We start from the raw sequence: 23,297 nt of genomic DNA, 5'->3' as shown, positions 1-23,297 counted from the left end.
ACAAGTGTTCCATCTCATCAAGCCTCCCGCTCCCCCTCTGTCTCACTCTGCAGCATCACAGAGGGAGGAATACAGGTTAAGTTGTGTGAAATTACCGTGACAGCACATGCAAATTTACCATAGCCCACCCACAACGGGACCATCAGTCAGGCTCCCGTCCTCTCCTTGCATGCACACGGCTGTGCTTCCATTCTGAATGTTTCCCTGGCGTCATGTGAAACGGAAGCGTCTCGGCCTCAGCCAGTGGCGGCCCCGCCCTGCAAGCGCACATGTTGTGGACATCTGTGCACGTTAACGGGTTTTGAGTTTTTCTCAGGATTGCCTGGAACCTCGGAGGATTTCTTGAGAGTGCCTCTCAGACTGCTTCTGTTTTACCTCACTTCTAATCTGTGAGCAACGTAATTGTCTAATCAAGTGGATTATCAAAGGCACATGGGACGTCCGTCCTTCCACAGCACTTAACTCCTTATTTTCCACCGCAGATCCCCATTCTTAACTAAATCTTTTAGATTTCTCCTCAGAGCTGCTACAAACATCATTTTTGCCCCAAAGTTTTGGCTGTATTGAAAAGGCTCAGGGGCGCCAGGAGAGCTTACCTGCGGTCACGTTGGCGTTAGCGTGACGCCAGACACGAGACAGCCGAGGTGGTGGCGTTCTAGCACCGGACCAGGCACCACGGGCTGGAAGTAGCAGGAAGAGTGGAGGATGTCAGGAATGAGTGTGATGCCAACACTTATTATCACACACTGGCCCTCCAGCCCGGCGAGTCACAGCGCGCACAGACACACACCTCGTGGCCACGCACAGTCCCTCACTCCGGAATACACTGACAAAAAGGAAGAACAAAGACACCTTTCAGCCACTCAAATCCATGATGCTTCATTCATTTGCTACCATTGTTCTATGGCGGAAGGTCCAGCTTTGAGTTCGATCGCACGCTAAGGCTGGTGTAATCTGTGTGTTGCACGTGTTAGCGCTGGTACACCCACATCCCCTTTTATTCTTCTGTTTGTTGCCACAAATACCATTTGCATATTGATATAAACTCATTACAGTTTTTATCTGAGTTGATGAATGCAGATTATGCACGTCGGTGCTCGGATACTTGCCGCAGCGCTCACACATTTAGGTACACATACGCAGGGACACAGGCGGCACACACACACACACACACGCACACACTGAGAACATAAATAAATATGTATGTACTGCGGAAGGGAAAGAAGAAAGACAAGCAGGTGCATCAGTCCGACCGTGGCTCCTCTCGTCACAAGTCTGCTCTAAGATTTGATATTTTTCTTTCTGGTTCTTATTTCAGGATTCTCTCCCAGTGGGATGTGGTTTTCGTTGCTGTTGTGTATCAGCAGGTAGATGAAGATCACTCAATTAAAGCAGATTAAGAGCTGTGAGGGTAAACAAGGCGAAGGGTGTTGGGATATACGGAGTCCAATGACCAGAAACGAGGAAGAAAATAAACCGGCGCCTCTTCCTCTTGCGGCGTCTCCAGAAACGGGACCCCTTCTCGCTGTTCCGCCACTCGTGTTCCGTGGCGACGTAAAGCCGATGCTGATGCTGACAGGATTCCGTTTTTGGGCCACTGTGTGGTTGCCAAGCAACACTCATTTAACTTGCAGGATTTCTTGTGTAAAAATGGCTAATGTGAGCACGGCGGAGGTCAAAGGGCAATACAGCCCTCCGTCCAGGTAAACACTGATTTGATGCAACAGCAAAGCAGCTGCATCTTTATCCCTTCATAACTGCTCTTTTTGGTGTGTGTATCTGTTTATTGCTGCCTTTGTTGTTGTGTATTCATGTACAACATGCGTCTGTGTACGTTAGCGCGCACGCTGTATATTTGAAATGACCGAGTCAACCCTGTAGCACACAAATCTGAATTATTCATGGCGCAAAGGCCCGAGAGAAGCTCTATCCTCAGCGTAACAAACGACTACCTCCCTCCTTATATGCAGATGCCGTCTTCACACTTGAGTGTCTAGATGGCTGGGGTTATGGATTCATGTTTATTTTATGTTGCTACAAGTGTAGAAACTTCCCAAGAGCTAGAAAAATACACTGGAATATAAATGATAGCCTCTCCATCGGCGGCCATCTTCAGCTCCTCCCGCTCCTATGAACAAAACCCAAATTTTGGATGCGTTGGTAGTTAGTTAGTTAGTGTTGGGGACGTTGTCGCCCGTGCCTGTGTGGCGTCGCCTCCATCAATGATCCTCGGTGCATTCGCGTTGTCCTCCTTGTAGTGGGCCTGCTCCTGCACAGTTGGGGAGAACACCTTGGTTTTTGTTGCTTCATCAGAAGAATTGATTGATTCAGACCTACTCACCACTTCACCAAAAGTGAGGAGACCGTGGGCGGAGGGTGACTCAGCACCTTCCATGAAGTGTTCCTGAATGTGGGCTGGCTGGCAGGCTGCAGGAGGATGAGTCTCACACACACACACACACACACACGGACCTTCTTTTTGTTGTTATCATGCTCTACACCCCACTTACAATTCCAGCCCTCAATGGGAGATGAGATATAGATCTCGGAGGTATACTCCTGTTTCCAAAGATGGCAGACGCAGGCCTGCAGCAGCGGAGCTTCGCTAGAGCAGCTTTTAATCGGCCTGTGATGAATCGGTTGCAAATGTGAGGCTCTCAGATGGATGGAGAGCGAAAACAATCCTGATTACTGACATTTACAGCAGTGCAGACGCCTGCCGCTCCGCTCCTGTCAACCAGAGAGTGACCGGAGGCTAACAGCGGAGCAGCATTTAAGCAAACAGAGGATAACCCATTGGCTAAACCGCCATTGTTTCACTCCCGCTGCTGGCACGTGCGCGGGTTTGTGTGTTTTCTAATGCGCTAATTTGTTTTAGTTTATGTCTCAGGAGGCTGTGTAGCGGAGACGAGACTCTTCCCCACTGTCTCCAGTCCTCATGTCATCACTGACATAATGATTGCAGAGGTGCACTTAGAGGCTGGAGCTGTTCTAGCCAGAGCGTTTTAGACCTCTGACCCCACTTTTAGTTTTCAAACAGCCCTAACGGCAGCCGAGTTGGGTTTTTTATGGCTGTGAGAAATCTGCAACCGGGTAAACACAGTGATTCATAGCACTTAACCTCACATTTCGCATGTCTTGCGTTTAAAATTCCCATATGTGCATTGTTTGTCGCGACAGTGGGTAAATGTGTGTGTGTGTGTGTGTGTGTGTGTGTGTGTGTGTGTGTGTGTGTGTGTGTGTGTGTGTGTGTGTGTTGGTTTTAGGCTTTATGTTTCTGTCGGCCTCATGGGGAAAATAAGGTTAATGTCAAGCGCTTCACCGGATTACTCCGATGCAGCAGGTTTTTCATCCGCCCCATCTAATGAACAGCTTGTAATCAAATCCACATCCAGATAATGCACCCCGCCCGCCCGCGGTGCTTCATTTGTGGGTCCACGACATACGACATCACGCAACTACACAAATATAGATTTTAGCAACAAACAAAGGCACCAGTGTTTCTATCTGCTGCGATTTCCAGCGCTCACTCCGATGGTTGTCACAGCGCGAGCCATTTCATTATAACTCTTGACGTCCAAATAAGTTTAGGCAGCACTCGCGCGTGTAGCCCCACGTGCACCCTTCTTTGTGCAGCGCCAGTGAATGGACATGACTCTCGTAGCTTCGACATGGATGTCGGCCTTGTAATCCAATCACGGGGCCACTAAATCAAATTAGAGAGAGCAGCTAAGAGATGGGTGTGTCTGCGGAGTCAGAGAGACGGAGCTGGGCTCCCTGCCTGGAATCACTATTACAGAGATTGTCAAGTACCTCGGCAATGGCAGCCATGTTGGCCCGACAGATGCAAAGGATGAGGTCTGAAAAGAATGTTTGCGAACTATCCGAAACGCGCACAGCGGCTTCAGCTGACACCACCACCTTTAAGAAGATATTGAACTGTCTTGGGACGAGAGATTCAAATGAATACAGCTTGAAAGAACTATCATAAGGCAACAATGCGACACCTTTCTGAAAGACTTTAGCTCCTGTCACACCAACAGGTGCAGATACAGGAAATATGATTGAATCTCCATTTAGCACTTTGGAGATGGGACACAGATGTCACTCGTGTGGTAAAATGCCCCCTTGTCACCAAGTTCTCATCTAAAAAGCCCCAGAGTACAATTATCTCACTCCACATTTCTTCTAAAAGGCTCTTAGAAGCTGGTGGTTCCTCTCTAATGTTAGCTGCTGCGGTGCTGCTGAATAAGGTTAGCGTTGCCCGCGTGCATTCAGACGAGGTTAGCAACGGCAACACGCGCATTGGTAATCATGACATTTGTTCTCTGCTGAATGCTGACGTCGATGCTAACCCGGTTCCATCAATGCTAACGCTATCCTTAAAACTGAATTGATTTGCAGGAGGACGTCCACAATAACCCCTAGAGCGCATGTGAGAGGCAACAGCTGAATCTTGAGTGTCGTTGCTTCCTTATGACGCAAAGAAATATATAAAAAAAAACATCCTCGTTTCTCGGCACGGTGAAAATTATCTCAATTCAGAAGCGTCTTTGTTGACAAAAAAAAAAAATCAAGACCGTATTCACTCCATACGTAGCAGCGATATAAAGTGGTTTGTCAGAGCAGTCACATGCGTGACGTTTCTGTGCCTCTTTATGGAAAGATGGGCCTTTTATTAGCTAAAAATGTACATGTTCATCCCAGGAGGGTGGGTTGTATCAAGCTGTTTGAAGCGTAGCATTCATCTGTGTCTGCACAGCACTCGTGCACACGCTGGTGCGCTCGCACTTGCATATGCAGATGCTGCAGAATGGCTTATTTGCTGTCTGTAAAAGATCTAACAGCCTTGGCCGATTCTAATGAACCAATTATAGTCGCTCCCACTTCTTTCCTTTCATTTGATATTGAGATTCATACTGCAAGCTAAGCTGCTTTTCTTTATTGCATTTCATTAACTTGTCCAAAACAATGTTTGAAGTCCAAATCAGCCATTTGCGAGCGTAGCCCTTTGTTAAAATGTGACCCTGACTGGAAATTAACAAACTAGAACCAGAGGCTAGATTTACTGTTCACATCAGCATAATGGCTCGCGGTCACGAGTGCTGCTATTCTAATAGCACAGTTTTGCTCCCTTATTTAATTGGTACAAATGAAGTTTAGCATTGCTTTATACTGCAGGATCTCTCTTATTTGCCTGGAGGATTTACAGTGTTTCTACCTGTTAATTGTCTGTTTATTGCAGCAGTAATGGTGCTTTTGGCCATAATAATAATTTACACCAGCGTCCGAAGCTTTAAAACACGGGGAGAATTCCCGCTTAGCGACTTTAGCCGGTCGAGCCCTGTCTTCTCTACAGTGCAGAGGAAGAGAAGCCACGTGGAAACCCGCGAGTGCTGTGATGAAGGGTGGCATTTTGCAGATTGATGGGGAAGAAGTGGTGGAGTTTTCATGGACTGCTGGCGGCGGCATGATCTGTAAAGGTCCCCATTCATCCATGTCCCGGACACACTCGTCATGGCTGTTCTGCCACCAACGGCCGTCTTTGAGTGGTGGCACGTCTCATGATTCATTTATTGTCTTTCAAATGTGCGGCTACACCCCAGCACAGGGCACCGCCATCGCCATCGTGTCCTGTCCTTCACTGCTGATAGTGAAGGACTTTGGCTCACTATAGGAGCCTAAATGTTCAGCGGAGTGGCTGAAAACTCTCGTCGCAAGCAGATTTATGTGAGCGGGGGAATTTGACTCTGGAAAAAGGTCCTCCTCAACACTGACAGCCGTCCAATTGTCCTTGCATCATCGTGGGTAATGTGAGGACGCCTCTTTTGCCACATTCTGCTGGATTTTATAGCGCGACGTCCAACTGTGACCCTGCTTCAGCTGTCTGAGCCGGTCCTGTGCAGCGGGACTGTTATGAGTTCTACCGTCAACAGTGTGGCTCCATTGTGAGACTTTCAAAGGCAAACGTGCAACACGTAAATAATCGGAACCTCCTCTCCTGCGCACACACTCACACACGTGTGGCGTACACATCCAACCCTAAATGAGACAGATGGCTAACGGCTGGCAGAGGAACCAAACCGTGCGTGTCATCTTCAGGTGTAATGGTGCAGTTAATGGTTCCGCCTTGCTTGAATGCTGTACAGTATTGTATAAATTACAATGTGTGCATTATTGGTTAGCATGAGAGACACAAGAGTTTGTCTCACTTGAAGTTGATGCTCATTAACTGCGTCTCCGGGGTGATGTGAGAATCAGCTGGGTTGAACTTGAAAGTTTTGCCCTGAAACTTGGTCTGTGTTTTTTAAGGTGACCTGATTGGATGAGCTGGTTGTTGATGCAGCGCTGAGCTTCAAGCTGAGCTTCAAGACTGATTTATAGCGTCCAGACCTCAATGTGGGGAGATCCAGCAGCATGTCCTGGGAGAAAACCTCTCTCTCTCTCACCATCTCCCTCTGTCTGTGTGGGTGTGCATGTGTGTGTGTGTGTGTGTGTCTGTGTGCACTCATCACTGTATTATGTTTTAGAAAGATCAGATGGACAAACCTCTCCTGAGTTTATTGATTTGTCCCATTCCATCCTCCTCTGGGGGAAATACATCAGACCGATACCTATGTGTGTGTGTGTGTGTGTGCGCGTGTAACCCTACACGAACAGCACCATGGGATGTATTATGTTGTTTGTTGCTCTTGGCGATTCCTCTGAGACTGCACGAGGCACTGGGATTATTCCAGATGGACAGTTTCACATCACCTGATCTCTCTCTCTCTCTCTCTCTCTCTCTCTCTCTCTCTCTCTCTCTCTCTCTCTCTCTTTCTCTCTGTCTCTCTCTCTGCGAGTGTGTGACAAATATATTTTAGAGTTTTCCTTCAGTGTGGGAATCTTTGTTGAGTGTCTTTAAAGTTTCCTTCCAAAGCAGGAAGCAGGGCTGTGACCTGTGCCTGCAAACCTCTCGTTCCTTTTTCACAAACACACTCGAGCAAAACCACAACTGCCGTTATCCTCTGATGTTGGAGGTATTTAGAACTCTGGCTTTAGTCGGTCATTTAAATATTTTCATTTGTGCTGAGGAGGAGGAGCAAGGTGGGGTCAAATGTTCCCACTAAGCGTCACCAGAACAAGCTCTGACTGGAGAAAGAGAGGAGCAAAGAGAGGAACAGAGAGAGGAAGAGGAAGAGGAAGAGGGAGAAGGACAGACCAGTGGATCGTGTCTAGTTGTAGGAGCAGGTCAACGATCGGCGACATTAGCGAGGAGATCGAGACCTTCAGTCAGAGTCAGAAGGAAAAAAAAGAACCCTGGGGAAGTGAAGTAAGGAACCAGACAGTCGCAACGTTGTGACGGAGGAAAAAACATCCAGGCTGCTGCGGGAAATACACTTGAAAGAAAAAAATGTGAAGAACCTGCTGAACTGGAGGAAGAAAAAAACAGAATCCTGCAAAGAACAGAGAAGATTCAGAACTTTCCAACCATTCCTGCAGATCCTAGAGGCTCAGGAGGGTAATGGTGACGCCCAGGAGAGACGGGGGACGTAAGGACGAACCCAGACTGGGCTCTGAAATCAGGACGGTGTCTTTAATACTGACAACATCTCTGTCAATACACCTGCTCACTCAGTCCCAGCTGATTGCGTAAGAGCAGGTTTATCTTCCAATCTGAGGAATTCCTCGGGAGGAAAAGGGCTATTTTTACTCCTGTGGGATCCGGTCAATAAGCCGAGAGGTCGGGGACCGGAGGTCAGGCGTGCGGTGTCAGCTGCGTTCTGGCTCGCCTTTGGCCAGGCTCCTGTAAACGCTGCGCAGAGGTCACATCTGTAATTGTTGCCGCGGCGCCAGGGCTGCTCGACGGATGGGGAGCTGATTTGCGATCAGACGGGGGATGATTTATTGAGCTCGGAAGGCTAAAGGCTGGAAGGGGGAAAGGTGAGGTAATTGGTTGTAAATGACAGATTTGGGGGTCTGGAATGTGGACCTATAGGTTTCAGATAAGGTTGCCATTTCCCCCCCGAGACAGCAGAGGATCACGTTTACAGACGGCTTTTCACCCAGAAAAAGGTCATTTCATCATCTATTATTGATGCAGCTAATTCTTATTATCCTCGTTTGCTAACACAACTCATTAAATATGTCTGCATGGACGGTCCGCATCTGATTGCCATAAATCATCGGGATATTTTGTCAGTATGATTTTGACCGTAACCCTCAGCTAAAGACACCGAAACAGAAATCCGAGCTCCGGAATAAATGCCTCTTATTTCTATTTCCCATTTGATGTCTATAAATTGTAGCAGATGCAGTTTACCTGCAAACAGGTGAAAAGGAAATGCTTGTGTTATCCTTGTAAAAAAACATGTTCCTGAATACGGAAAAGGAAATCAGGAGCGCAGTAATAAAACTAGACGAACAAGCTCGGAAACCCGGGAAAAGAGTGTTTCAAACGCTGAGAAATGAAGCTACAAGGAAAAGCTTTTCTGTCTTTCCGGGAGCACCTGCAAACACGTTTTAATCGATATATCTGCGTGTTTCCAGTGGTCCTTTCCTCCGTTTACTCAGTTTGGGATTTATTTGCTCTCAGACTGACTGTTGATAGCAGCTAATGCGTTAGCCGCTCCGCTGCTCTCTTGTGCCAGACGTTGCCAGGAAGTTTAATTTGCACCTCATCTCTTGAAACACATAAACAACGGCGATTGAGGTCTCATTCGGCGGAGTAAACCCTCTGGGAGGGAAGGGGGGGGGGGGGGGTCCTCTCCCACATGATGCTTTGAGAGTGTGAAAAGGGTGAGAAAAATAAGAATTGAACCATTAGTGGGAGAAACCCCGGAGGGTTGATGGGCAAGACTATATGGTTGTGTGTTTATTTAGAAATCAGCCGCTTCGTTTTTGGATCCTCGCCCCAAAGATGCGGCGCAGATTAAAAATGACAGCGATTCTTCTGAGGTTAAGCCGCACGGGCAGAACTGTGGGCCAAACAGCCAGCAATAAAAAAGACAATTTTGTTGCTAATGCGGGGGATTGGGCCTTGGTGACAATCTCTATAAAAAGACAAACCCTCAGTCCTCCGTCCCAAAGCCGCTCCGCTTCCTCTTCATACATATACATAGCTGCTAAAGAGGTGGTTCATGAATACCATCAGAGCCCAGCTCCGAGTATTGTCTGTATTCCTACGTGAGCGCGTTTGAGAATGTGGGCTGCGTCTCATCATAAATGCCGCTGCTGAGCCGCACGTGTGCAGAGCTGCTGTGCGCCCTCCTCGCCGCCGTCCCCACACAGCTAACAGTGGCTCCGCGCTAGCGGCCTGCTCAGGTGGCGTCACGTAAGGGCTTGTTGATCTCTGCGTGTCAGCATGTTGGAGCCAAATCTGAGACTGAACCTGAGGAAAGGATCCCCTGCTGGGGCACACGTGCCTTTTAATGAAATGTTAGTCGTTCCAGCGTTCTGCAGTCAGCCCGCGTGTGAGTCTTTATTAGAACTGACTCTGTATTGTGTACGCGTGTTCGACTGCAGCTGCCAGCCTTCGCTTTATTACATTTAGCTGTAACCGAGCAGCAGCACGTGTCCCAGCCTTTTTATTTCGCCGTGTGGGGCGTGCGCGCACCTCTGGCAGCTGTTCCCGAGCACGTTGTCTAATCATCTAATGTGTCACTCTTCACAATGAAACAGATTTCATGCTCCGCTCGCTGTCACTCTAGCAGGGAGCAGCAGCATCACTCCTGAGCCTCGTCACTCAGCATTTTAATTGCGCTCTTTTCGAAGTGTTCTTGGGGTTTCCTGGTGATATAGAAGCCGCTACGTCAGTCCGATTCACCAAATAAATGCATGAATAAATCGCGGGTTTTACATGGTGTGTTTGCCGTTAGCAACCGTGACAACCAGGCTGTGTTGACCCCCAACCCTGTGTGACCCTAACAAGCCCTCAAATTCCTTTTTTCTCTTGATTCCAACGGAGGAGCCAAAAGCTCATCGGAAGCTTTGGCGTGTCACAGAGTCAGAGCAGCATTTGGCACATGACAGGCAAGCCGGCGTTTAGGCCGACTCAAATCTCTTGATGTGGTGCTTCTGAACACCTCTATCCTGACAGCGCGCACTCCCAACGTCGGCGTGTGTGAAGCGGAATGCGGCCATAAATCATCTGTTTTAGCCCGGGCTGCAGGAGGCGCCGCTCACGGATGCAGCAGTGTGATGCCATTCTGTCAGGACTGTTTTATGACGCGACTAAACCTACGGCCTGTTAGTTTTTAATTAAGTGGGCCATCAGCAGACTTGATAATGACACTGACTGGATTACTGCCGGGGCACTGCTCAGGCTCGGGCGGCGAGCAGGTCGGCAGCGTGTCGGCCGAGGCGCTGCTCTCTGACAGACCTCACTCTCTCAAATATATTACTCTAGGTGTTGCGCAGTGCAAATTAAAATTGATTACACCGTCCTGCCTGGTGCCCTCCAGTAATAGTTTCTCTCTCTCCCTACTTGCACAGACATTTCCTTCATTTTTAATAACTTTATGCATAAATGCCTGCGATTGACTCTTCTGCCTTAGCAACAAGTATGTTGGCCAACCGCCTGATCAGAGGCATCTCACATCCACACGCGGCCGACACACCCCGGCTCCTCAGCATGACCTTATTACCGGAAATGACACCTCCAAAAACGGCCTTGCAGTGCTCCTGTAACGACCGCTGGTACCCAACACGGAGAGGATGTCATACGAAGCGAAAGGATGGGATAGAAAGGACCGAAGGGAGAGTCGCCGGGATTGATTTTTGGTAAACGGAGAAAAGAAGCGCAGCGGCGTCCAGTAAATGGACTGTAGCCTAAATAGACTGGTAAATCATGGCGGGGAGGCCCTGACCGCAGCCTCTGTCAGCAGCTTTGACCACCTGTATCTCCGAGCCCCTCTGTCAACGTGTCAGCCCGTAGATTGATGCGCCAAACATTTTTTCCCTCCGAGCCGGAGCTGCTCCGTTTTTTTCTGCTCTTGTCTTTCAGTTCCCATCCCATCGTCCAAATGCAGCATTCCACTGTGCGCACTGTTTACGGCTTCATGCTCACGCTTTGATTTGTTTCTTCATGCCAGCAGTCGGGAGCGTGTCCAAGCTTTCGTCTCTTTGGCGTGTGTGCGTGTGTGTGTGTATCCTACCGGCACACATCCTTGTGTGTCCCCCTACCTGCCCAGGCTTGGGATTAAATGTCAGTCTTGTAGATTGATGTTCTCTCTGATAGAACGCCACAGCAGGAATGAATCCATTGCAGAGCACAGATGTGAAAAAAGGACCCACTGGAAAGCCAAAACCTGAAATATCAAGTTCAGAAAGCCTCGTGAATCTTTTTTATAAGCTGTGGGGCGTGCAGACTGTTGATAGTCCATATTCAGGAAAGGATGAGGTTCTATGAAGGCACATCAGCACTAAAGGGCAAAAGGTTAAATGTTTCCTTTTCCAGCACTCGGCGAGGTCACACTTTGCTAATGCAGCGTGCGCGGCTGGCAGCGCGCCACACAGAAAGGGCACGCTTCCATAGCTGCAGCAGCCTGGGGGGAGCAGGGAGGGGGAGCAGGGAGGGGGAGCAGGGAGGGCTGGAGTGTGTTTGGACATTTCTATAAGAATCGGTGGCAGGTGTGCGTGTGCGTGCGTATGCAGAAAAGAGAATGTGTAAGTGAATAAAAGCGGTGGAAGGGACGGGATGATGCAGAGGGCTTCTGATGCACTTCTGGCACTCGTCCGTTTTTGTTTTTGAGAGCACATTTATCATAATTTCCTCTCTAACTGACCCGGGCCCGCGGCGGCGTCCGCAGCACGCTGCACCACTACGCCGCCGTCTCTCACCACAGCTCGCGCATGCTTTCATTTTTGGTTCCCGTGTAACACAAACAAGTTTCTCATAGTTATCTGTTTTTCTTTGTTTAAATTCGACAGTTAAATTGGCAAAAAGATGTTATCATTCAATCTAGATTCCAGCCTTTGCTGCTTTGTTGAGGTTTGAAGGCAACAGTTTCAGTCGTTTGAAATTAGATTGTGCAAGAAGTCATGACAATAGGACTTTATTGACACCAATCCCATCTTTCTCTCCGTTGCTCTCCCCGGGAGCAGCTGGAAGAGGTCAGCACTGTCTTATTACTCTTTCTTTTCCTGTTCTGCACTGAGAAAGATATGGAGCAAGTGCTGTTAATATGCCATGGGTGACACAAAAGATCCCCGGGAGTCATTAAACGATCTCTCTTGACGCTCTCCCCCTTAAATAATGGTTTAAAATGAAGGAAAAAGTCGATCTGGGGGGAATTTCACGGTAGCAGGGAGCAGCACAAGTGTGTTTGAGCATACCCAGGAAGAGCCCCACAGTTATACCAGATTTCCTATTTCTGGGGTGGAAATAAAAAGAAGATTTACATGCTACATTTTGGAGCATTAAGACGGAGCTGGTCATGCTGGAGGATGTAATTCATTTCACAAAGTCTCATATTGTCTGGACTCTGGAGTGCGGATGTGGCCTCCACAAATCCCCCGGACGTGGAGCGGTTCTTAGCGGAGGCGCTGTCCTTGGTGCTGAACTCACAGGAGATTTGAGGGAGACGCAAGATTGAAGTTGTTTCTATGGGTTTTCCTCCCATAACCCGAGGCGATAAACACGCTGCGCGGGACACCACGGGATCTGCGTCCCACTTTTCATGGCTTTGTGGCTGAAGAACCTTTTTTCCCCCTCGTAATTAATTATTTCCTTATTCGCCGACACCTACAAGCATTTCCACAATGAAGCAACATAACAGTTGATGCAACTATAGAAGCAATAATGGCACCAGGATGCTGCTGTAGCACATGACACGACAGTGGGGCCGAGGTTTGATTGTTTCTGACTGCAAAAGCATCTGCTTCTCAGAGAGGTGTTGGTTTTTATGACCAGAAGGCCCCGGTGACTTACTACAATCCCACTGTGTACTCTAAAATTCCCCTGGGTTCAAATAGCCTACATGTGCCTTTCAAAAATATGTATCAGCAGGAGACAAAAGTCTGGGAATCGGTTGGGAGTAAACAGACGGAGACAGAAGGCTGGGAAATGTCTTGTCTTTCCAGTAATGGTAGCTTCCATCACACTGAGCCAGGCCTCCAGCAACTATAGCTGAGGATCTACATCCAATGCAACGCATAGAGTCTCTCTCTCTCTCTCTCTCTCTCTCTCTCACACACACACACACGCACGCACGCACGCACGCACGCACGCACGCACACACACACACACACAGGGGCTGTAAAAGAGAGAGTTGCTCCTGTGTTAAAGTCACACTCATTAGAATAGAATGGAGCTCATTTTGAAACAGGCTAATTACCAGCCTTGTTAAGACCCCAGCGTCTCTCCTGCTGAGGAGGATACGTGCACACACACACATACAGGCTTAAAGTCACTGATCCGATCTTTGTTTTTTGTTTTCAAGGAGACCGTCAGAGACACAGCTGGTGTTGCTTTCATCAGAACGCCATACATGACTGTGAGTATGTTACGTAACGACCTTTATTTATTAATCCAAGTGTTACAGATGGTGAGACTCTACTGGTGAGCTTTAGCACTGGGATGAGAGGCAGTTGGGATTTCTGTCAGGCTCTCCTCTGCCCGACCCTGTCTAAACTGCACTAATACGCACATGCAAATGATTAATTATGGAGTATTACAAAACACGTTGCAGTTAGAAAAGGCTCGTCATGGAGGGGAGAAGCACTGAGGTTTTTATGAGGGCGTAAAAACACTTTCTGAGTTGATTAAAAGTAAAAAAACCAAAACAAACCACTGCTTATGAAGTGATTAGAAAAAAATACATCTTTACACATCAGCTATGTTAAGTTGCCTCAGATAATTTCAGGTTTATTCCTCAAAGGAGTTTCCAGGCCAGATGCTTAAAGCTAAATGGATATGAATTCATTGACACTCTCCCCTTTATATCTAAATGGTAAACAGCAGCATTGCAACTATTTATAAAGTATTGAAATAATGTGGACAACAGAATGATGCCTTTCAAATGCATGAAAGAAACACACAACTTCCTTCTGCGGATTTGTTTTCTTAAAAATCGTAATTGGGTGTTAATATAACTGTTTACATTCACGTGGAGATCAGAGGTATGTTAACATTACAAGTCATACAGTTTAAAATCAGACTCACACTAATAATTTTTTTTTTTATGCAGCGTTGTAGTGCGTTCAGATGTGTACACTGATGCTAACATCCTGTCTGCGGCCAGAAAATACGGACTCTGCTGTCATCACGCAGCTCAACTATGGGTAGTTTACAAATTAGCCATAAACGTGAGTCAGAAACCAGTGACTGTGCACGCTGTCCATGAGAGCCTCGACGGGCTCCACTGGGCTGTCGAGCCATAATAACTTTTAGCATTTGCTATCGCCCTATGAGATGGGAGAGTTCAATGTTTAATGTTTTGCAAGTATTGATGCAAAAAGCCATGTTGAGGTGGCGGCTCAGAGGTGGGCCGACGGGCGTCCGCCTTTAATAGGAGGCCGGAGCTGAGAACTGTGCTGGGATCAATGATCCAGATCTTATTCAGATCCCAATTATAGCTATTTCTAATCAATTGGCTCCTCATCACTGGGAAAGTAGAAGACTTTGTCTGATCAATGGCCACACAGAGAGAGAGAGAGAGAGAGAGAGAGAGAGAGATGCACCCATAAACACACAGTTGCTTTATGGAGGGCAAACACATGCAGATGGGAGCAGAAGCATCCAAAGGCTCACTCAGGCTGAGCAGCTTCTGCATTATTTCATGGTCCGTAGAGTCAACTGATCTCAGGATAAAATGATGAGTGCAGGAATCTTTCAGGTCATTATTTTCCTCACTCAAAGCCTTTTTGCAATTTATTTGGTGAGGGATTTGTCCTTGGATGTGCTTCTGTGAGGTTGGTTTTAATCTCAAAACTGAGGCCAGGTGCAGCACACGTACAGGCATTTTCAGAGATTTATATTTGGAGGTTTTTTGTGCTCTGCCAGTTGGGAACTTATTCCAATCTCCCCAGAACTCTGTCTACTTGTTTCAGTTTATGTTAGATAAATATGGGTTCTTTATATCTATATGCTGTTCTATATAGTGAACTCACAGCAGCAATAAACTGCATTTATTTTTTTTATTAGGGATTTTTTTCAAGACAAAAAGGCCAAATATTTTCTCAAACATTCAAAAGTAACGAAGGAGACCACTAGCAGATATCATATATTAGCACAAGTACACTTTCTGGAAGGAATAACATTACTTAAAGTATAATTCAACAGACTTCAGCATTAGCAAACTGTAAAAAAGCAACACAAATACCAAAGAATCAGTTCTGGATTGGATTGTAAAGTCTATTGTGATTAAAGAATGCAGGATATTTGTATGTATGTTGGCTTAATGATTCTGAGGAAAAGTGTTGAGCAAAGGATGACTTGAAGTCTGTCCGAGGGGCTGACAGCCTTGCACTGGAGCCATGCTCTTTCCCAGAATGCATCTGCGTCTATATATTTGCTTTGTTTGGAGGCTTTGGTTCGTGTTGTTGACTTATTTTCTGCATCAGAAACAACCTCAGTGGCAATTGGGAAGGGATTAATTTTATGCAAATGTATGCAAATAACTGTGACACAAAACTCCATCCACAACTGTTCTATGCAAATGATGTTTGCCAAACAGGCACATTGGAAAGACCCATATCCCCCCCCCCCCACCACCACCTCTCATCCATCCCACCCCTGAGCACTTCTTCTCAAACCTTCCAGTTGAGCCTTGTCTCCTTGGAAAGAAACAGCCATGTGCTTTTTTTAGTCATTTCCCAGTCTCCCCCCTTTTAGTCTCCTTTAATCCCCTCTCCACCCTTTTCTCTCACTTGGCCAGCCACTTTGCCACCAGGTTCGTTCACCCTCGTCTCAGGAAGTGCACCCCCCACCCCCCACCCCCTCGGTAATCCTGCTCTTCATTCCTCCCCCCACTCTCATCCTTCTGTGTGCTGCATGGATGTTAGTGGTGTGAGGAGACACTAATGGGGCTTGAGGAAAACATTGTCATAGTGCCTGGAAAGCACAGAGCCGGGAGCCGTCCAGGAGGCAGCCGGAAAGGCCTGACATTAGATTTGCTAATGGAAGGTTAACAGAACAGCGACGACTGGATGGAGAGAGGAAACACAAGGACTAGAGAAGATAAAGAGGATGACAGGGACTCCAGTGGCAGAATGGAGGGTGGGCAGAGGGGACGAGAGCGAGCTTGACACAGAAAAAGAGGCAGATACAGGCAGTTTCAGGGGAGATGGCGAGTGATCTCATCCTCTCTTGGCTCATGCCAGCACTTGGGGAAGAGGAAAAATTGGTGTGTGCTTCCTGCATCGATGTGCCAATCCTCTTTTCTGGTTTCAAGAAGAGATTGTGGCACCAGGCGTGACGCTGCCCTTCAAAGGCAAGGGGAAGCGTGTGTGTGTGTGTGTGTGTGTGTGTGTGTGTGTGTGTTTGACTATAAAGGAATTCATGCTAGCCTTCCACCCCCACCCCTGATTTCCTTGACAGCCCCAATGACATACACTGCTACCATCACAGCGGACGAGCGCGGCCTCAGACAACTCAGCCATCCATGGATTTCGGCTCATTTGTAGTAGCACCAGCACTAGTGTCATTACTCCAAAATCTCGGTTTGACAGATTTAAACTTTTAGAGCGTGTGTGAATCAACAAAACAGCGAGAGTGTGGCACGTGTGAAGCGTGTAATACTGCAGCCCGGTCACGGGACATGGGCTGAGGGGAAGCAGCCAGTGACAGTCCCCCCCCTAAATGGCATTTTTGACTAATTTGCCTTTCTCTGCCACTAGTGCAAGCAGTGCAATCCAGCTCCGTAATAATTCTATGCAGAGCAATACTGGCGGTGACTGTTATGGATGAATTGGGTGTACGGCTCCCTGCATCTGCCTGTGTGCCTGTCACAGTCATTTAGCCAGTATTTGTTTCTGCTGGAAGGAACCTAAGAAGAAGGAGGAAGGGAGACTGGTCTCAGACATGCATCATCAGCGGTTTTGCTGACCAGGCGCATGGCTGACTTTGTTTCCCATTAGGAAGGAAGCACAGTATCAGGGCAGCCTGGGGTGATAGAAGATGACAGAAGCCAATGAACAAGGGTTTGTTTCAGTGGCATATCAGTAAACATGTTACTGAATGTTGTATTGTGTCCTGGGTCTTTTTTTGTTGTTGTGTTTTCAGCTTTGATAGGAGTGGAACTTCTTGATTTTGCACCCTGCAAGGTGTGAGCGATGCCTGAACAGAGCGTTACCACGCTCAGGTTAAACTGAGAGCGAGGACATGCTTGGGAATGGATGCAATTCACGAGCAAAAGCTCCAAGAAATGACATCACAAAGATGCTGCCAACCAATATCCGACTTTGAAAACATTTGAATTATGGGCAGCTTTTGCAGTAAGTACAATGATCCGCACGTGGTCCTGCTACTGAATGGAGCTCATTTCCATTTACCTTGGGTTTTCTTCTCCTTCTCCTAATGTTCTTTTACCTTGTTGCATCCAAATTCATTTCATTCATCCGTTGTTCATTTCAGCGTGCAGAACGACGGCCATCGACATTGCAACCCTCCAGGTTCCATCCTGTAACACACGCTGATATACAGCTTTCTATAGCCTCACAATGGCGGGGCAGCTGGTGACAGCTATTGTGGTAGCGTTCAGACTCAGCAAGCCTCTGGCTCTGTTCTCTGCGTGCGCCTCGACTGTGTGAACACACTCCGGTGTCCCCCGCCGCTCTCATCTGTCATGGCGACAGAAGGCTGCTGTGCCGCCATGAGATGCTTTCCTTTGGTTGTGACAGACGCTTTCACTGTACATATGTTTGCGCGTTTCACGTCTTTGTCTCATACAACAAGGTGGCGTCTGAACCGCACGCCTGCAGCCAACGGCCCAGAGGAGCCTGCATTCACTGCAGACACTGAAACAAACATGGTTAGAACACACAACAACTGGGTTCTTCTCCCAAGAGCATAAATATTATTATTATTTTGTGGCACTTAAAAGTAGCCAGCCAGCCTTGCTCTTCTTGAAACCTGATTTCCAATCCAGGCTCCGTCTTCTGGCTGTTGCAGTGTGGAGTCAGCAGGTGGGGAGTGAGAGATGGTGGAAAGCTGATGGGAATTCAGGGACAAGAAGTAGGAATGGAGGAGACAGTGTGAGGACTTTGACTCCTGCAATTGTCAGAGGCTCTGCATTATTGATGTGCTGGCGATCCCACATTGTCACTGAGAATCTCAGTTTGTCACGCCATGCCTCATGTGCATGCGTGCGTGCGCGTCTGCCACGCTAGTTTGTTGTCACTACACACGTCCCATGGCAAAGCCACCTGTCAACACCTTCATATCACGGGGAGATCAGTCAGTAAAGATGCTCTGACTGTTGCTCTGACCACATGGGATGCACACACACACACACACACACACACACACACACACACACACACACACACACACACACACACACACACAACCACACAGACTCCTCTGACTGAACGAGTGAGACTCGGCATTGTCAGTCTGCATCAGCTACATATAAGTTGAAGATGTAGAAGTGTACTGCATGATTTAGTGTGTGTGTTTTGTGTGTGTGTGTGTGTGTGTGTGTGTGTGTGTGTGGGTTTGCACGTGGTTGGATCACCTCTTTCTTTTTTTCTTTTCAAATACTGCAGTGTTTGATCAATATGTCAGTGCAGCATGTTTCACTTCATACTCACTGGCGCATTAAAGACTCAACAATGAGTGCAGGTTCAAACCAAATATCTCAAACATTCCATCCATGTTTCCACAGTAGCTCAGGACAGGCCAGCAGACTTCAATACACACCCTTTTATTCAGTGATATTATCCAGTTGTACTGGATGAAAGTGTACTGGAAATACATAAAAGAGTAATTCAGGTCTCCTCACAGTTGTCATTCAAACATAGCTAAATGTAAAAAAGCTAACTGATCATGTGTGTATGAGAAAACGCCCATCAGCAGTGGTGGTGCCACTTCCTCCATGTCCTTTAGACTAGAGTATAATTAATGTAGACACGCTGCTATGCTTGAAAGTACTCTGATTACATATTTAAGAGTCACTCCCTCCCTATGAGCTGAGTCACTTTAACATCAGTTTCCAGACTTATACAGTCAGCACCAACCTGTTGCTGTAAATTGGTGCATAAATTAGGTTAAAGCAGACCATAACGGCATCCTGCTGCAAACGGTTAGGGGTTTCTTAATGTCTTAAATGTCTTGTGGATTTTAGAGTCTCACTGTGGCTGTAGTGATGCAATGTTTAAATTTATTGGTGAGGGCTGTTGAGAGCTCCCTGCCTAACAATTTCACTTAAATGCCAGTTTCCTTGGTAAGTTACAGCCAGCAGCAAATGGGCTTTTATTAGTGTTTTCTCTGGTTTTTACTGCTGTGACCTTAAACTATGAATAATCAGTCGCTGTCCCTGGGAACAGAGCACACCCTGAACCAGTGACCCCCCCGCTCATATTTTGCTTTTATCACGCGTGCTAGATGCAATTCACCGCGACTGTAATGTAGAATTTATAACTTCATACGCGCTGACAATTTGTTCATTGACTTTACTTCAAGAATTATCTGCCGACAAAAAAGCAATTACCTGAAAAAAACATAATAGGAGCCAAACGACAGACAGAAAGACAAAAGAGAGGGAGAAGACCTAGAGAATAGAGAGGATGGGTGGAGGGAGCGAGGGTGTGCTGGCCATCTTCCCAGAGCACTGGGATCGATCCGCAGAATGAGAGCAAGCTTCACTCCTTCCTCTGCCGGTGGAATCAGCCAGGCTAATAATGGGAAGCAGTCATCATCTCCGCTCGCGAGCGCCCGCTCCCCCTTTTTCTCCGCTTTTATTCCATTTTTCCAGGAAGACAATCACAGCCGCGTCCGAGGGCCGCCTCTCTCAAATGATATGACATTTGGAAAACAAACCCGTTTAGCTGGGGGAGTGGGCGTCAAGCAGCGGTGGGTCTGGACACTCTGGATCAAAACATCTGGGGGGAGTCAGCACGCACGCACGCACGCACACACACACAGGAGCGCACCATGCTGTTAATCCCTCAGACATTTCATACCCCGGACAATAGAAGAATCAACAGGGTTGAACCTAAATGGTCCAATCATGGCTTCTGCATCCACCTCCACTACCTGCTCCTAATGAGCCAAACAACCTTTTCCTCTCCACTCATCTCGCCACTCAGTGCCAAACCACAATCAGGATTCAGGAAATCGGGACGCTGAATGTTTCCTACTTGCCCTTTCTGTATTTTCCTCTTGGTGGACTCCCAGCTCCGCCATGATGGTAAACACAGCTCCTCTTCTACTGTCTCCTGGTTGGCTGCTCCAGCTCCTACACATCTGCCATCTTCTATAGGCTTGACGTAGACTTTGCTGTAAATGCCTTTGTGTTTATGCCTTTATGTGTATAACAGTTGTTGATACCAGCGGGGTTGTTATAACCAATGCAGCTGCTATTCACAGGGTTCCACTAGCTCCACCCAGCTACAAGCACTTGGTGCGGCCCTTGGGAAGAGTGTTTTGCTCTGACTTTATACCAAGGAGCACAATAGAGCAACATCATAGCAGATAATTCTGTTGACAACAGCTCACAGCCTCTTTTATCAACGTCTACTGTACATTGTCCAGCTGAAAGGTTGTTCAGCTTCATGGGCCAGAGGAGAACACTTATCGGTATTCTAAAGCTCTCTTGGTCGTCTTTAGCCTGACGCTATTGCATTAAAATTAGCCTCTGTTGAGGCATTTGGAGCACTACACTACAGTTTTTCCAACTCGTGTTATTGCGGTAATCTTTGCTTCACTATATGTCGTTAATCTGACCTTCACCTCTGTGTGTGAAGAGAAGAGGGTTTGGCCGTTAGCTGGTGCACGTACTCGTCAAGACCTCGTTGCTCTTCCTCACTTAACGCTGCGTTTAGACGTAGAGCTCACGGTGGAATAGAGACAAAAACACAATTAGATCCCTGATCGGGGATCTTGCCTCAAAGTGTCTTAGCAGCGCACATTTTTCACTGTTGGCATCATGTTTAATCCACACTCATTTAGTCTGTGGGACGCTGCCCATGTCTTCCGCTCTGTCACGGAGAATCTCGGTAACTGTGTGTGTGTGTGTGTGTATGTGGGTGTGTGTGTGTGTGTGCGTGCGTGTGTGTTCTGCTCATGTCAGAGAGAAGGAGCTGTCATTCAGACAATAATATCACAACAGGGATGTGGCACCATGTATCAGTCACATGCCAAACACACGTCAGAGAGCTCACAGGCAGCGACTGTCTGACGTGCTGGGAGGCCGACACAGACAGCCGCTACACACGGAAGGACTTACTGGGAGATAGAAAGAGACTGTTCCTTTTAGCCTTTAACCCTCCATCACCCTAAACGGCCCAGTCCAGCATTTATGGCTTGTATTTCCAGATTTTTACAGCTGTTTCCTTTTCCTTGCCTACCTCCCTCCCTGCCTGCCTGCCTGCCTGCCTGCCTGCCTGCCTACCTGTCTGTCTGTATGTCTGTCTGGGAGGGTCGTTAAATTTCATCAACCTGTGCAATAACTTTAAAGCACTAATTGGGATTATTTCTTATTCATTGGATGGAAGTCTGCTCTCTCTCTGTCTCTCTTTGCAATATAGCCGCATCAGATATGCATTTATTTTTTATATTCTGCTATTCAGGAAAGCATCTTTGGTTTTAAGAAGAGGGTCTGCGTTCATAAACAAGTCTCCATTAGGCAAATAGGACGGTTTATGTTGAGGCTGGCGATAGTTAACGGTTTTAACTGTGGCGATGTTAAAGAACGCGCTTTGCTGCCAGCGTCGTGCGTTTGTTGGCTCAGTGGAGATGAACAGGCTTCCTTTGATGGAAAGAACAATAATGTTTCTTCAATCTTTGCTGAGCATCTCATTTTCTCCCCTCAGTTGTGAATTCCCTTCATCAGCTCCTCAGGTCTGTGAACGGGCTGTCAGATACTCTTCAGCTAGTTATCTGCGACTCTTTGATCATGGCGAAAGAGGTGCTCAGTCAACACAAAAATCAACGTCTTTAAAGGAACAGCATGCGCAGCTCTGCGTGCACGCGGTAAAGTAACATCTCCTGCTGACAAAGTGGTTTAACTTCTGTGTCTCTGCGCTCCTGCTGGCAAGTCTAGACATTTATTCATATGCCTCCCTTCTGGATGGAGGCTCTGATGTTGACATCTTCATAAAACAGGCATAGTGGGTCGTTGGGAAAAATCAAGAGAAGAGGGGGGGATCACACTGGCAGCTAGGAGGGATTTATTTATCTGTGTACAAAACGATTTGTTCCCGATTTATGTATAAGCTCATTTGAGGGGATTTTTCCGCGGAAACTTGACTCGGAGCAAAATAAAATAGATGGATAGCAAACAATTTAAACATTTACAAGTGCGAGAAAACTATGAAAAATGGAACACATCTCACAGGCGTTTGTGTGGTGGGGGTGGGGGTGGGGGTGGGGTGAATGTATAAATGTCCATGTGCACGACGGATTTGCTGCTGGGTTTTTCTGTGAGAACAGCAGGTTTGGGAATCACTTAACTTCTGTCACTAGCTGTTATGTCTCTGCTGGCCAGAGGGCCAGTAAAGAATGTGAGATGGAGGGAGATACCGGCGAGGTTTAAAGAAAAAGAAGGGGGGGGCTTATTTAACAGTAGCCATTTTTAGTTTTCCATCACTCCCCCGTCTCTGTAGGTCACCTCTGCTCCGTGTCACAGTTTAATGGTGATGGTAGCGTTTAGCCCACCAATGTGGACGTCACCTCCGGGCCTTCGCGTTCCGAAGAGACAGCCGCATGCACGCAGATCTTTGTCCGTGCGTCCGTGTCACTCCGCCACCCACACAGCTCTCAGAGTCCTGTCTCCGCATCCTCCTCATCTCACCCTTAAAGGTCAGAACTCATCATCACGTCAGATGGAGTTTATTCATTGCTGCGCCTGCCGACATCATTCTCACCAAGTTTACTGGGAGACTGAGTGAATGCTGGACACATTTCATGCCCCTGAGATCCACTCCCTCCCTAATGAATGCCCAGACCCCTCTCCTGCTCTGGATGTGTCTCTTCATGTTTGTGTATGTGACATGCGTGAGCATATGCACGCGCTGAAGTGGATTTCATCATCGGCCACACGTCTGCGTGCGTGTCTGATTTGCTTGCAGGTGAGGAGAAGAAAGCATGTGATGAGATTTTCCTAAATCCCAACATTATCTTTGTTCAAAGCCGCGCTGCACTTTATTTGATGGTG

General features: G+C 47.4%; 1 protein-coding gene across 2 annotated transcripts in view; it reads left to right on the top strand.

Annotated features, from left to right (window-relative positions):
* Nucleotides 1-23,297, top strand: part of dab1a (DAB adaptor protein 1a) — a 132,043-nt gene that overhangs the window by 33,212 nt on the left and 75,534 nt on the right. Inside the window, exon 2 of one of the 2 annotated variants that reach the window (XM_029828343.1) lies at nt 13,422-13,475. The exons of the other annotated variant lie outside the window; for it this stretch is intronic. The gene's annotated coding sequence lies outside the window, so the exon portion shown is untranslated. The remainder of the gene's footprint in view (nt 1-13,421; nt 13,476-23,297) is intronic. 2 annotated transcript variants of the gene reach the window in all.

Source organism: Takifugu rubripes, chromosome 20, assembly GCF_901000725.2.
Source record: "Takifugu rubripes chromosome 20, fTakRub1.2, whole genome shotgun sequence".
NCBI classification, from domain to species: Eukaryota; Metazoa; Chordata; class Actinopteri; order Tetraodontiformes; family Tetraodontidae; genus Takifugu; species Takifugu rubripes.
Note: the sequence above shows the minus strand (reverse complement) of the source record. Positions and strands in the feature narration are given on the sequence as shown.